Source organism: Corvus kubaryi, unplaced genomic scaffold, assembly GCF_017639235.1.
Source record: "Corvus kubaryi isolate FWS band 111438036 unplaced genomic scaffold, C.kubaryi_AGA036_p1.0 37394, whole genome shotgun sequence".
NCBI lineage: Eukaryota > Metazoa > Chordata > Aves > Passeriformes > Corvidae > Corvus > Corvus kubaryi.
In genome coordinates, this window is record NW_024581133.1 from 10,334,131 (window position 1) to 10,348,523 (window position 14,393).

The 14,393-nt window shown below is 45.4% G+C and overlaps 1 long non-coding RNA gene across 1 annotated transcript in view; it reads left to right on the top strand.

The window, feature by feature from the left end:
- Positions 1 to 26: 26 nt before the first annotated feature.
- The window catches only part of LOC121669851, a 34,777-nt gene continuing 20,410 nt past the window's right edge, over positions 27 to 14,393 (top strand). Inside the window, exons 1-2 of the long non-coding RNA XR_006017913.1 lie at positions 27 to 290; positions 1,462 to 1,530. This is a non-coding gene — a long non-coding RNA (uncharacterized LOC121669851). The remainder of the gene's footprint in view (positions 291 to 1,461; positions 1,531 to 14,393) is intronic.

Here is a 14,393-nt window from a genome sequence, read left to right on the forward strand (position 1 = left end):
CCGCCCTGCAGCGGCCTCCGCCCGCCCCGCGCCGCTCCGGAGCTGTCGGTCTCCGCGCCGCCGGGAGCAGGGGCGGCTGGCGCTTGTGCGCATTGCGTGGGGACGGGGAGGAAGGACGGAGGTCTGGGGGAGTGGCGCCTTCGCCTCGGGTAGAGACCGAAGGCGGTTACAGGGGGCAGTGGCATCTTCTTCTCAGGCAGAGACCGAGGGAAGGTTCGTGGGGAATAGCGCCTTCCCCTCAGGCAGAGATCGGAAGAGGGGTACGAGAGGGAATGGCACCTTTGCCTCAGGTAATGACCTGAAGAAGGGTATGAGGAGGGAGTGGTGCTTTCCCCTCAGGATGGGACTGTGAAAAAGTGCAGTGGGAAAATGGCGCCATCCCCCTAGGTGTTGATCAAGAGAGGGGTACAGCGGGCCATGGCGTCTTCCCCTCAGGAGGAGACCAGGAGAGGGTATAGATGGGAATGGTACCTTGCCCTCAGGTAGAGATTGGGAGAGGGGTACAGGGGGAAATGGCATCGCTCTCACAAGTAGAGATTGGGAGAGGGGTATGGGGAAATAGTGATTTCTCTTCAGGTGGAAACTGTGAGAGGCCTACAAGGTACAACAGCATCTTCTCAGGTAGTGACCTGGAGGGGGTAAAGGGAGCAATTGCCTCTTCCTCTCAGAGACTGGAAGGGGTTATGGATTGTCGGGAAAAATGTGACCTTCACCTCAGGTATAGACCAGCTCAGGTCCATGGCCCATGGGGCAGGGAGAATGTGGAGGGGGATCCCAGCTCTCTGTACCCACTGTGCCAGCACATTAGGATCCCAAGGCCTGGGACAGTGGGGGGACAGTGACAGTGTCCTGGGGTGTTAGTTGCACCGTGGCCATGTCAGATGGCTTGTGCCCCATCCTCTGCACAGCACTGGGAGGGTCCCTGGCTCCTGCCCTCAACTGCTGGGGCATGGCAGATGCAAACTCACAGCTTGGTCATTGCATTCGTGTGAAACAGCAGATTAACCAGAAAGGTCATCCAAGGAGACTGCTTTTTGTGTCAAATTTGGTTTTATGTATCTCTAATTTTAACAGACTAACTTAAGTCAAAAACATGTAGATGTCATTACTCCTCAACAATTCCCTTTATCATCCAAACTTGTAGTCTCAAGGAAGAATCCAAGTTAGCTTGAGTCATCTCTGAAGGCTGGTGTTGCAGGATTAAGGGAGAGGAATTCACTTTTTAATTGAACCTCTTCATGAGGTTGCATTCACTATGTTGCTTGAGATTGAGACTCAGGTGTTCCTCCTTGGAATGCTGGTGTAGTGTTAGTGCTGTGAAGCATCTTTCCAGTCCCAGAATGTCTTAGAAATCAGGGTGGAAGTCCATTCAACCCAAATTGTTGGTGTCCCGAGTACAATTTTGGAAATGTATAGCAACATTGGATGTCTTCTAACACCTTTCTTGGTTTCTTCATTCAGGAGGGATATTGCACATATCCATGAAGTGACTGGTACAGGCACTGCACAGATGCTCAGAAAAATGCTGAGGTCAGTTGTGAATACCTGTAACTGGGCTCTCATCTCATAGCTGAATCTCTAGAGATAGCTGGAGCTGCAATTTGCAGCCTTCTTGAACAGGAACACCAGCTGTGTTACATCCTGTCTAAGGGCAAGCTGGTATCAAAGCAAAAAAAAATAGGAACTTCACTCCCAAGTGCAGAATTCCTATTCTTACTCATCCACTTGAATGGCTTGAAATTTTTAATAATTCTGACTATGTTTAATAATGAGGAGGTTTCAAAATTTTGGTTAGAACCAGATTGATCATAGCCTGTGCGCAATTGCATTAAATTGTAATATATTTCACAATGATATATATAATTGAATTAAATTGTAGCTTTGTTTACTTGCTTTTTACTAGTTTATCAAAAAAGTGTCTTTCCATGACAGCTGCATCACAAAGGCTGCAGTAGGAAGCCATCACTTCTAGGACAGCACAAATACTTGCTTGGGACATATTTAATGGCATGTAGACAATATTATTTTAAAGGTGCCTTTAGTTTATGTTACCCAATTTAGTAGATACCTGTATGTGTTTTTATCTTTAAAACATTGTCCAGTTTGTGAGGTCTGTGCTATTTTTCAACTTGCTTGCTCCAGAGGGTCTCCCACATGCCAGCAGCATGGATGGGTGCCTTAAGACAAGAACTAGCACCACACAAAGCCTCTTCTCAGGAGTTACGGAAATTACCCAGACTTAAAATGCAGCTGGAGTGATTCCTTTCCATTTTTCTATATCCTTGAGAGGATGTATTTTACTTTATCTGATGTGGTGCCTTATTCTCCTGTAAATATCTGATACCTCTGACAGGCTGTTAGCAACATCATTCAGTGATCCAGCTCAGGACATGTTTATTATCTCCCATGATATTAAATTGTTCTGTGCAATCCTTTTGAAAAATCAGTCCTTGGCTGTCTAATTGGCTGGTTTCATTCACTAATAAATCATTAGATGTAATATTTTTTGGTGCCTGTTAAAGAAGATTAGAAAATGGTAGAGATGTCTCTTTCAATTTCAAAAATTTCTTGGGTGGAATTTTACATTGTTATTTTGAGCTCTTGAACTGATATAATTCCAATGCCCTCATTTAAGGTACCAATTACTGTGGTAGAGGAAAGAGGAGGAGTATTGCTCTTCATATCTATGGGACAGGTAAAGACACTCCATGCAGCAAAAGGTGTGTCTCTTGTTCAGGAATTTCTGCATGCTGTATCTTCTACCTCACAGCATGCCCAGGGCTGTGGTTTTGGGACAGAGAGTGGGGTGGAGAGCAGGACACTCAGGGCACTACCAGCTGGAGCACTGCTGTGGGGAGTGGGGCATCCTGGCATGTGATTAAGGAGTGGGAATAGGTAATAGTCCCTGAGGAGAAGCTGAAAGACAGTGTGGTGAAATGGGAATGGAGAGCTGGAGGGAAAAGGTTTTCCTTGGTACCACATCAGTTCTGGGGATGCTGAGCTTCCTGTGCCACCACTTTTTACATTACTCTAAGAGAGTCAAAATGCAGTGAAAGACCTTTTGTGGCCTTGTTTTGGTTTAAAAATTAACCCAAAATAGATCTAAAACATCACTGGCACTGTAATACTTAATGGAGATTCTGGGAGCATTGATCCAAAACTGATGCCTACCTTTGGGATTCCAAATGGATGGTGCTTCCATTACGGCAAGCTCAGCTGTGCTCGGCGATGACAGATATTGATGAGATAACAAGTTTGCTGTATCGATGCTGCCTGAGAGTGCTGCCTGCTCAAACTCGTTTAACATTGGGCTAAACCCTGTGTCACAAAGCTGCCCCTAAGCCAGAGATGAAGCACTGAAAACTTTTGGGGCTGTTCTAGGAGAGGTGCCCCTTTGTGTGCTGGTGGTCCTGAGCATCAACCACTGTAGACTCAGACCTGTAAAATGTAGGCAGATAAGCCTGGATAAAATCATTGTTCCTTTGGAGGGGAAGCACAATTCCCCTCAGGGTAAGCTACAGCAGATAAGGTTTTCCAGCCTGTGCTTTGCAAACCAAACCAAACCAAAGGTTTCTACTCATCCCTCTCCCGACAGCTCCAAGAGGCACCGTGTTGGCAAGGCTCTGGAGTCAGGACAAATGTGGAACAGCTGCTGGTTTAGCTTTGGTGTTGCTGCTTTTTAATTAAGTGCTGTGAGTGTGTGCTGTGGGCTGAAGGCTGAAATTCAAAAGCGTCTTTCCAATCCTCTGGAAAACAACCCAATGAGCAATGTTGAGTGATATGTTACGCACCTCAGCATTTCTTAGCGACTGCATCCCACATCCCAAGCTTACTCCCACACATTTGCACCCCTGCTTCGTGTGCTTCGATAGCTACAGGCAGGCAAGACTGGCTGGGGCACTGGCAAGGAGCTCTCCTTTGGTTTTTTGAGAAGGACTCTTCAAACGTGTTTCTCTTTTCCTACTTTATTTTCCTAGATAGAAAAGCTATCCTTGGTGATTTGCTGTGATTCAGTGCAAAGATGATTTTGTAAAAGATGCTGAAAGGGTCATTGCTGGTGCAAGAGTTTGAATAACGTAGCTGTGTGGCTTCTTATGAAATTGAAGATCTGATTATTAAACATAGACTGTAATAAAAATAGTTTCTGGGGTTGGCAGATGCATTTCAGCAAAGAAATGTGGCTCAAATGCCTTCATTTAATTCCAGTGTGTTTAAAATTGATCTCATGGACCGGAAGAGAGGGTTTTTTCCCCCTTAACTAGGGTCTGTGAAGGAAATTAATACAAGGAAGGGAAAATAGAAATACAATACCACACTCAGTGAAACAAATGCTTATGACTGAGGGCTTCGTTCCTTGCTAGCACCACTGGAACAGCCAGCTGTATAAGATATGTTTTATTATGGAATTAACCTTGACCTAAGGTTCAAAGAGAAAGGTTAGTTTGAAATAAATCAGTAGTATGGTCAGGTCACTTCAAAGAGTCTAAAGCTGAGCTTGAAGATTGCATGCTGTTTATGTGTATCCAGTTGGAATAGAACATATGGTAAAGATAATAGAAGTAAACTATTTATCTCTTCCACCCGCCCCCACTTTGGATTTAACGCCTTTTTGTCCTTTGCATAGATCTGCTGCAGGGGATGTTTTTATCCTGAGATGTTTATTGAAAACAGAAGTGTGGAATAAAACAACCTTTTAAAGTCAGCTGGGTAAAGCAGTTTTGCCTTTAACATTTTTCCAATTGCTCAGATTAAAGTAAACCGTTTTGGAAGTAGTCATGAATATGGTGAATCATATTTCTTTGTCACTTGTCTCAGTGAATTCAGACAGTCTTAGAAAAATCAAAACAAAATGTGCTCAGTTCTGAATTATTGTTATTCTAATCTAAAAGCAGGATCATATTTGTTACGAGTGAATTACATGGATTTAAGACCTTCCCAAATACCAGATAATTCATGAGACATCCCAGTAAAAAGGGCATGAGCATCCCAGCTAGCACAGGGAATGGAAACTGAGGGTGGTTAAGCAATTTACCCAAAGCCACTTGTAAACTGTAGCAAAACTCAGATTTGTCCTCATGGCTACTTTACGTTCCAACCCTTTTTGATGGAGAGGACCAGAATCCCACCTGAGAATTCCTGGATTCTGCTGCTTTATCCACAAGACTAACTGGTATCTTTTGGTCCATATGCCCTTACTCTTTTTCTCTCTGTGCCATAAGGGAGATACCAGGACTTGAAAGGCAGTGTGTCCACCACTCATTTGAGTCCAGATTCAGCTTTGTGCAGGTCACTGTATAGGGGAAAGAAAAGAACTTTTCAATTCTTTCAAACACATTGGATGCAGCCTGGTCTATCAGAAGGTGTTCCTGTTCATGGCAGTGGGACAGGATGATATTTAGGGTCCCTTCCAACTCAAACCATTTTTGGATTGGATGAAAGACAAGGCAGATGCAGTGAGGGGCTGGCAGTTGTTGACTTAGATGCAGAGGTTCTCCCTGTTGATTGCACCATTGAATTGCTGTAGTGCAAGGCCACTGTAGGTTTGCAGTGCTTACAGGGAAGCAGTGGGAAGAGCAGTGCTGCTGGATGCTGGGAAGCAGAGGGGATCCTCTGCTGAAATTAAAACCAGCTGCTGAGCCAAGACATGGTCACTTGGTAATAGCTTTCCTCCAGAGATTGTTTTTTCCATAATGTGTTACATGCAGTTTGCAGGTAGTAGCACGTTTTAAGATTTATGATTGCCTGACTTCTCCCATTAATAGGGAAATCTGATAATTGTCCATTTTAAAGCGATTGCTGAACAATAGAAAGGAGTATGCTGGTTCAAAGTAAACATAAAAGTGAGCTGAAGCTATGTTAGGGTGCTGAGCCTTTGATAGATTTTCTCCTTACTGCAGTCTTTGATCTGCCACACCAGAAAATAAACTCAGTGGGAGACTGGATATGGGATATAGAGCAGTTCACCTCTAGGTCATGGTCTCCAATCCAGGCCAGGTCAGGAGCGAGCCTCTAGGTCAGTTCTGGCAGGAGCTGGGGGTGGCAGCACCCCTGATGTCTGTGCTGCACCTGTGTCATGGCACAGGGGGTGTGTGGGTCTGTAGGGACACCCCTGCAGCAAATGGGGGACCTATTGCTTCTTCCCCACTTCCCAAATGAGAGCTTTGCAGCTTTGCCAAGGAGATAAATGACATGGGAATACCCAGGGCAGCGCAGGGGCTGCATCAGGATTTGGCTCTCAGGAATGCTCTTGCTGGAGAAAGCTGAGTGCTCTGGCATGGGATGTGTGCAGGTCACACCCAATCCTTCACACCAATCTCTGTGTTCTCCGTCTTATCAAAAAATGCAACAGCTGTGCCTGTTAATTATCAGTTAATCTAAACAAAAGGGAAGTCTTCAAAGTGCTCATATCAGCCTTGTAGGAAGAGACTTCTGGATGTGCAACAGTTGTCCTGGAGGCAGCAACATCTCCTGGCAAGTAAAGGGCTGTTACCTGAGAAATATATGAGCCCTTTGTCTCCCCACCTTTGGAGGGCTGATTTCAAAGGAAAGGTTGTACAGCTTTTTTTTGGAAGGGACTGGATGCAAATGATTCCAGGTAGAAAGCACAGCACATGTTACAGGTCAGAAATAAACTGATACAGTGGACTAGTGTAAGGTTTTGTGGCTATGGAATGTGAATTTTGGGCTATGAACCTTGACTGAAGCTGAGAAGGAACATGCATGAGTTTAAACATTGTAACTGAAATCTCACGATTTCTCACTGTTGGGGAAGTCACTTGAGTTTCTTTTTGATGGTTCCAAGAAGAGCAGAAACAGGGATTTTATTGCGCTTCGGCTGTGTCAGATGTGGGGAGCTAGTTCTGTTTTATCTTGTGCAAGAGACAGCTGCCAAGATTTGTCTTTGCAGGAAGGGAAACAGAAGTGAGAAAGGTCTGGAATCTCATGTAGCTCTGGCCAGAATCATGTTATTTGAAATAACTGGTTATCTGAAGTTTGGCCAAACCTCACTTCGCGCAAGGGTCTCAACACCAGACTAGAGCTATAGGCATAAATAGCAAGACCCTGGCTGTCTGCAAGGGGACTGGACCCTGAAGCTCTGGTCCAGCTTCAGCACTGTATGAAAGTAACGTAAGGAGCTGCCAGAGTGATCCCACTTCTGCTGAGCTCCAGAATACCCAGCCTGGGATGCAGTGAGGGTTATCCTTAAGCTTTGGTGACTCTCATCTCTGTGGTGTTGGAGAGGATAAAGCAGCACTTAAATGCAAATTTTGCCTGGAGAGGTCCAGCTTTCCCCTGTCTGAGCATTCCATCTGCTGTGTTGCTCTTTTTTGAGCCCAAGGATGCCTCTTCACAGTGAAAACAGCCAAGGAGGGGCTTGGCATAAGTGGTGTGTGTGTTGTGTCTGCTTTAGCTCATGTCCCAGGGAGAGGCCTTGTGCTGGATTGCAGTTGCCGGCTGATGGCAGCAGCGGATCTGCACAGAGGCAGCTCTGCCTGCTCACCTGCCTCTGCCCTCTGCTGCTCTGACCACATTACCCCAAATACTGCAATTTTGGGTTATTCCCACTGCCCTGCTGCGAACCAGCCATTGCTTCGGATGAAGCAAGTCATACGCAGGAGAGTGATCGGAGAGTTGAGAGGAAATAATTCTGCTGCTTCAAAGGGGAAAAACTGCCACAAACTTTCTTTGTATGCGCACCCACCTGCTGATGTGTCCCTTCATGCACAGAACTGGTCAATCATCTCCAAGAATATGTCAGGCGTTAAGTTGTTCCTTCTCTAAAGACAGGACTGATATTTCCTTAGGAGCTGGGAGGCGACAGGACAACTCCCCCTCCCTTGGAGGCACTGTGGGGTTTGCCTTGCTGCTATCCTGCTTTTCCCTGGGGTGTGTCAGTGCATGGCGTTACAATGAAAGGGAAAGATTCCCTGCATGCCTTCTTAAACACAAACAATGATTTTAGGGGAAGAAAGAGGACAATACGCTATTGTTACCGTTGTTCCCTACCTCAGCCTCACGCTGAAATATTTAAGGTCCCCCATGAATAATGCAGCCTCAGCCCCAAGCCTGTTTTGCACTTCACACTAAGCGGGCCCATAAAACACCAGCATTGCTCCCGGCATACATTATGCTGTATAGAACATCTCCTACCGAGCAAAGCTTTGTCTTCACTGCCACAAAGGCTGTTGGGATTTTTTCCCTCTCTCCAAGAGAGATAACGAGCACAAGAGCTCTTGTTTTAAAATATTAGTGGGAACAAGTCACCTGTGGTGTTTTACCTGCTAACTAGCTGTGGTCCACACTGCATCTCCTGCTTATGCTGATGCCATGTCATTCCCTTTTTATCCAGTGGCTTATAGCAGGAGAGCTGTACAACACTTAATCTATGGAAAAATCTGTCGTATTTAGCTGTCAGGCAGGAGACAAACTGATACATTAGGAGTCAGGATTGCTCCATAGCCTAAACCAGGAATTCTTTCTTTCTTAACTAGGAATTACATACCTAAAATGCAGCAAGGAGCAGGAGCAGCATGTTGTAATGGCTTGAGGTTCATACACACTGTCACATACAGCATGTCCCTTCCCAGGCCCTTGTAAAGTTCAAGACAGATTTTTGTAGCATTTTAATGATGCTGCTAATGAGAGCAGGACCCCTGTGGTGTCTGGTTTAGTCACTTCCAGCCACACTGTGCAAAGGAAAACTGAGGCAAGAGGGAAAAAAAATACATGGCCCCAACTGCTTCCCATGAAGATACCTTTGCACTCACCCTAAACTACAAAGGTGAGGCCTTTAATGAATTTTGGATTAAAAGGAGCATTATGTCTCCGTGGACATCTGGTTTGTCATCAATAATGACATCAGGATCTGTCACATAGGAATTGCCATCTGTGATCCGGTCAGAGGCCTTTCAAAGGGAAGGAAGTGGGAGGGTGGAGATCAAGGAGCAGTTTGTTGCAGGGAAGAGTGACTTAGAAGCCCCAGAGGTGCACATGCCCTTCCTTCAGTTCAGCAAATCATTGAATTCCTTCATCAGCTCTAGGACAAAGGTATAAAAATCTTGGGTTGTAGAAAAATCTTGGGAAGCGTTTGCTGAACGGAGGAGATGAAGCAGGAAAAGGTGGGATTGTCTGCAAGGTCGTTAAAAAAAGAAAGGACCATAGAATCATAGAATGGTTTGGGTTGGAAGGGACCTTAATGATCACCCAGTTCCAACTCCCCTGCCATGGGCAGGGATACCTTCCTCTATACCAGGCTACTCAGAGCTTCATCCAACTTGGCCTTAAACACTTCCAGGGATGGGGCATCCACAGCTTCCCTCAGCAGTCTATGCTGGTGCCTCCCCACCCTCACAGGGTAGAATTTCTTCCTAATATCTGATCTAAACCTACTCTTACTGAGTGCAAAGGTTCATCCAGAGGTTTTCCAGCTGCTTTCTCCCACCGTTTGGGTTACACCACCTTCTAACTCTCTTCCAAACCAATGCTGTTTGGAAAGGTGAACATCTCTGGAAACCCACCTGCTGCCACAGCAGTAACATTAAACCCCCCAGGGACCCAGTGATGCTATTTTCCACATATTTTGTTGATCTCTTTATTAGCCAGGTAGGAACTTTCCCCACTGATACCTAAGATTAATCTGATCACCAGCCTATCAGCTGTTTATTTAGAGGTAAATCCTCATCCTGTATTTTGGCCATCAATCCTCATTAGTTTCTCTATATGGATGATTGAATAGTCCATTGCCTGTACTAATAAGCACCCATTAGCTGTCCCACAGAGCTTTAGCTTTATTAGAAACAATTCATGTCAGCCCAGGCCAGAAGAAAGGCTTTTAGCTGGATTGGTTTGATTGCATTACTTGGAAGGTGGCTTTTGAGCACCTGGAATGTTAGAGGGGTGCTGCATCCAACTGGGCTGCTTTTGTTGGAGAAATGCAGATGATATGGGTGTGTCAAGATGAGGATTTGCTGCAAGGGCACACAAAATGTATTTAAATCTGCAGAAATGTCTCTTTGGTTTGCCCTGTTTGGGTCAGTCTAGAAAGAATCTCCAAGAATTCAAAGTAAATGTTTCCAACATCTGTCTGGCTTTGGGCTTTGGAATGCCAGGAAATTTCAGGACTTGCCATTGGTTTTTCTCTTCCTTTTTCATTCTCCCTCTTCATTCCTCATACCACCAGCCCAGAAATTTCCCTTTTTGCAGCGTTTCAGGCTGCAGTAAGCTGGTTACAAGAAATTTGGCTCGCTGCTCTGCAGAAAAAAGTGTGGAAGGCAGGAGGAATTGCTGCAAATCGCTATTCAGCTGCTCTTCATCACACTGGCTCTGGCTTCCATCTACCCGACAGCCCTGCTAAAAGGATAATAATGCTTTAAAAATTAGAGTCAGCCGAACAACTACTTCATAAATTCATGGCCTTGCCCTGATCCTTTCCAGAAGTTTTTCTTTCAGATTGAGTCCACGGCAGACCTTGGATTCCTTGCCTTTGGAAATGCTGCTGCTTTTCTACTTTAGGACTACTCACTGGGTCACCCAGCTATGCCAAGGGAGTTACCAATTATTTTTCATTACCTCCACAGAAACAAACCTCATTTGGGGATAATCTTGTGCTGTCTCCTTCAGAGAGCACAGGATAATCTCTTGGTGGTGATGTCTCATTGTGGGATTTTTTCCTTGGTTGATAAACCAGTCCTGAAATCCTATTAAGAGATATTCTGCCTCCCCTTAAAATAGACAAACTCACAGATGAGACAAACTTGTGTGGAACTTGGAAGAGACCCTTGGTTTTGCCTACCTGATGGGAAACAGCTCTGGTTTGCAGCAGCTGTTCCCATCTGTACCACTTCTGAAAGCAGTTGGGGATCTAAAACAGCGCTTGGCTTTTATATGGGACTGATGGTCCTTCTCAGCTCCTCAAATCCTCCTCAAGCTACCAGCAGAAAACTATGGCAAATGGACTGGGGACTTGCTTGAGATGTGGTGGACAGGGAGCACTGGTTGAATGGGTGGTACAGCATCTTTTCAATCCATGTCATGTCCTACCAGTGTCAAGGGATGAATTGTCCCATTGGCTTTTCCACCTACTCCAAAGGTGTGGAGTGCTAGAGAATCTGGATAGAAGAGATCCCACCACTGTCAGATGAAGGTGAGACTCAACGTTATTGTTCTGCTTCCTAATTTGAAACTCAGCAGGAAGAGTACCTGACTGGCAGCTTCCAGGATTTTCAGCCTGGTCCCCTAAAGAAGGCGACCTCTTAGTCTGTGTGTTCTCCAAAATAACTCTGACCCCAGAGAGCTCGTGCTTTCTGTTCACTTTATCTGCATGAAGAGAGGGACAAGATTGCCATCCATGGAGACATTAAAACACGCTGTGCAAGCATTAAACCCCTTCAAATTTAGGGTCTTTACATCATTAAGGAGGTTTGGACAATAAAAGAAAAACAAATCCATCAGTTGTGAGGGAAGTTTGAAAATGTCTTTTAAAAGGAAAGTAGATTTCATGAAAAAAATGAGTGAGGTGTAAAAATTAAATCTCTTACTTTACAAATCTGACACCTCCAGCAAAGTCAAATTGCTTCTCAAGGGATGCTGATGGGAAGAGGGAGCCTGCCCAAGTCTGGGATTCATAAAAACGCATGGAAAGTAGTTGATGTTGTGTTAGATTTCTTTGGGGGTTTTTAATTTACTCAGAGCTGCTCAGCTGTGGAGGACTCAGGTCCCTGCTATGTATCTATAGGTTTTGTTGTGCACAGGATCAGTGTGTCCCTGTAGCTGGTTTCGTGACTGAAAATAGTGACAGTGATCTATTCTCTTGGGTTCTTTTCTTAGCATTTTGCTTTTGGCCTCCTCTGGGCTTTGAGAGTCAGGGAGCTGCTTCACCCATGAGCCAGGAAGCACATCTCCTGCTTTTGAGATGTACAAGAAGGGATTGCCACACTTCTCCATTTTGGGGGGGAAAATGTATCAATGTTTTTTTTTGAAAGTATTAATATATGAGATATATGAATGTATCTCATATAAAAAGGACCATTCCCTTTCAGTGGTGTGTTGCCACGTTCCCCCAGCTCTACACTGCCTGAGCCTTTCTAGTGCCCATGAATAATTTCTCTTGGTGCAAACAATAATTTAACCCTGCAGATTAATTTTGGTGGAGCTGCAGCAGGGTCCAGGTCTGGCACATCTCCTCATAAAGAGAGGCTCTCTCCTCCTCGCTGCAGAAGCTGCTGGGGCCATAATCTGTCTCCTGTGCCGCATCCTCGCCCGAGGACTGGAAAGCCTGAGCCCAATCTTCAAAAATAAATCCATCACAGTAGCAGGGAGCGGATGAAGCCTCTGCAGATATAAAGGTCAAACGATAAAGGCCATGTTAAAATATGCTCATAGGAAGTGGCAGCTTATAAGTACTCTGTGATCTAATTACTTATGTCAGGCAGATAAGCCTGGACAGCAATTATTTTTAACCTAAATCACGCAAACAACTACTGTAGGAGCTTTGCCAGTTCTCAGCATTTCTTTCAATTATTTTTGGGGCAAACATGGAGCTCTGCAGGACTAACAGCTGTCTTGAATGATAGGTTTTCAGTTTCTTGAAGGTGGAGAGCTGCTTTAGTTATCTTTGGTTATCTTTCTTTTCCTCTTCTGAGAAAAATAAACCCTACATGTTGCATGTAGTCCATGGGCAGCCCACAAGGCTGAGCCTGGTTTGCAGTGCACATGGAGCAGGACTGGGGTTTGTTTTCCTGCTGGCATTGCTGGATATGGGCAGAGGGGAAAGCTGTAGCTGAAGACAGCAGTTCTTCATGCTGGAGGACAGCAGCTCTTGGGATCTGCTGGGCTGGTGAGATGAACAGTGATTTGGAGAGGGAGAGAGTTGTTCCTTACCCTGCCAGAGGTAATGGCCTTAGGGATTGAGCAAGGGACTGAGAGAGGAGCCACACAGGAGCACATCAACTCTTGGTCTCTGTGAAGAATGGAGGTCCCAGCCTGTGAATCCATCTCTAACTCTACACAGAGATGCCGTGAGTTGACCCTAAGCCCAGAGCTAGAGCACAGGATAGGAACCACATTGCCCTTTTGCAGGAGGCTGTCACAGCCTTCTGTTCCAGCCTGCCACACAAAATCCAGGTCTGCTTGGTCCAGCATGATCTTTCAGCCTCTGCATGACCTAAAGTCTTCCTTTGTGATTCTGGAGAAGCTTTTTAGCCAAAACATTTCTCTGTGCCTTACAGAGAGATTTTGGGACCATGTATCATCTTACATGATGCTTGGCTCTTTGACCTGTGCCTGAGGGAGCTGCCCCTGTTCTCTCAAGGTCATTTGAATATCAGCAGAGACGTTCATTATCCCAGGGCCTCAAGGAAGGTATTGATCACCTATGATGAATCGGCACATGTATTGTGCAGGAGGAATGGTTAGTTAATGGATGAAAGCTGTGAAAGCTCGTGCTTTCATCCCAGGCCACTTCTTCTTTCTTCTCCTTGATGCGAGGGTCCTCCTGCCCCAGTGGTGTGGGAGATGCAGAGGGGAGAGTGAGAGAATGGCTGTGGGAGCCAGTGGATGTTGGTGGTCTTGCTGGTCCTACCTTCTTTTACTTTCCAACTTGGCCTGACTGACTATCCCTGAACAATGGGTTTGCAGCAACACTCCAGCCATATGTGGTCCATAGGGAACGGAAGGGACATGGATGAGTGCCTGAGGCACCAATGCGTAGTGGGATCATTTTGGAGTTCCGTAACTTTGGAGTGAGGAAGAGGAGATGCTGTGTGCCTCTCAGTCATTCTGCTCTCCCAGCCTGCAGGAGTTACTGCAAATGGTGATTTATTAAATCTTTGTAAACCAGTGCGGTATCATATGTCCCCACTGAGAGCTCTTCTGCACGAGGTGTTATTCCAAAGGGCTGTTTCTGATTTTTTTCACCCCTGATTTTTTTCCTATATGAATGTTTTGGAAGAAAAGCACATTATTCCAAATGCGATTAAGTCATTTGGAAGAGGATTATGGTGTTTTGGAATAACACCCTCTTATTCCAGAATGAGATCAGTCACACGGGGAGTTAATCGGAAACAGCTATTTTGCTCCTCTGGGAAGCCTCCACCACCATGACAAATGGTCGGAGCCACTCCTACCCCTGCTGCCCACTGGTGCCTTGGTCCACCCGTGGGGTCTAAGGCCAGATGGTGCGTTATGGCTCAATAATTGAGAGATATAATTTAATTGCTTCTGGCCTTGACCCTGGGATTTCTGTAGTAGTGAAACCTCAGCGTCCTCCATAGAAATCACGACAAATAGGCATTTCATGGCTGAAAATCAATATGGTGCATAAAGGAGGTGTTGTCTTCAAGAGGTATTTGCTGCCCCAAAAGCCTCTGCATTTATTTCAGTAAGTGCTTGATTGA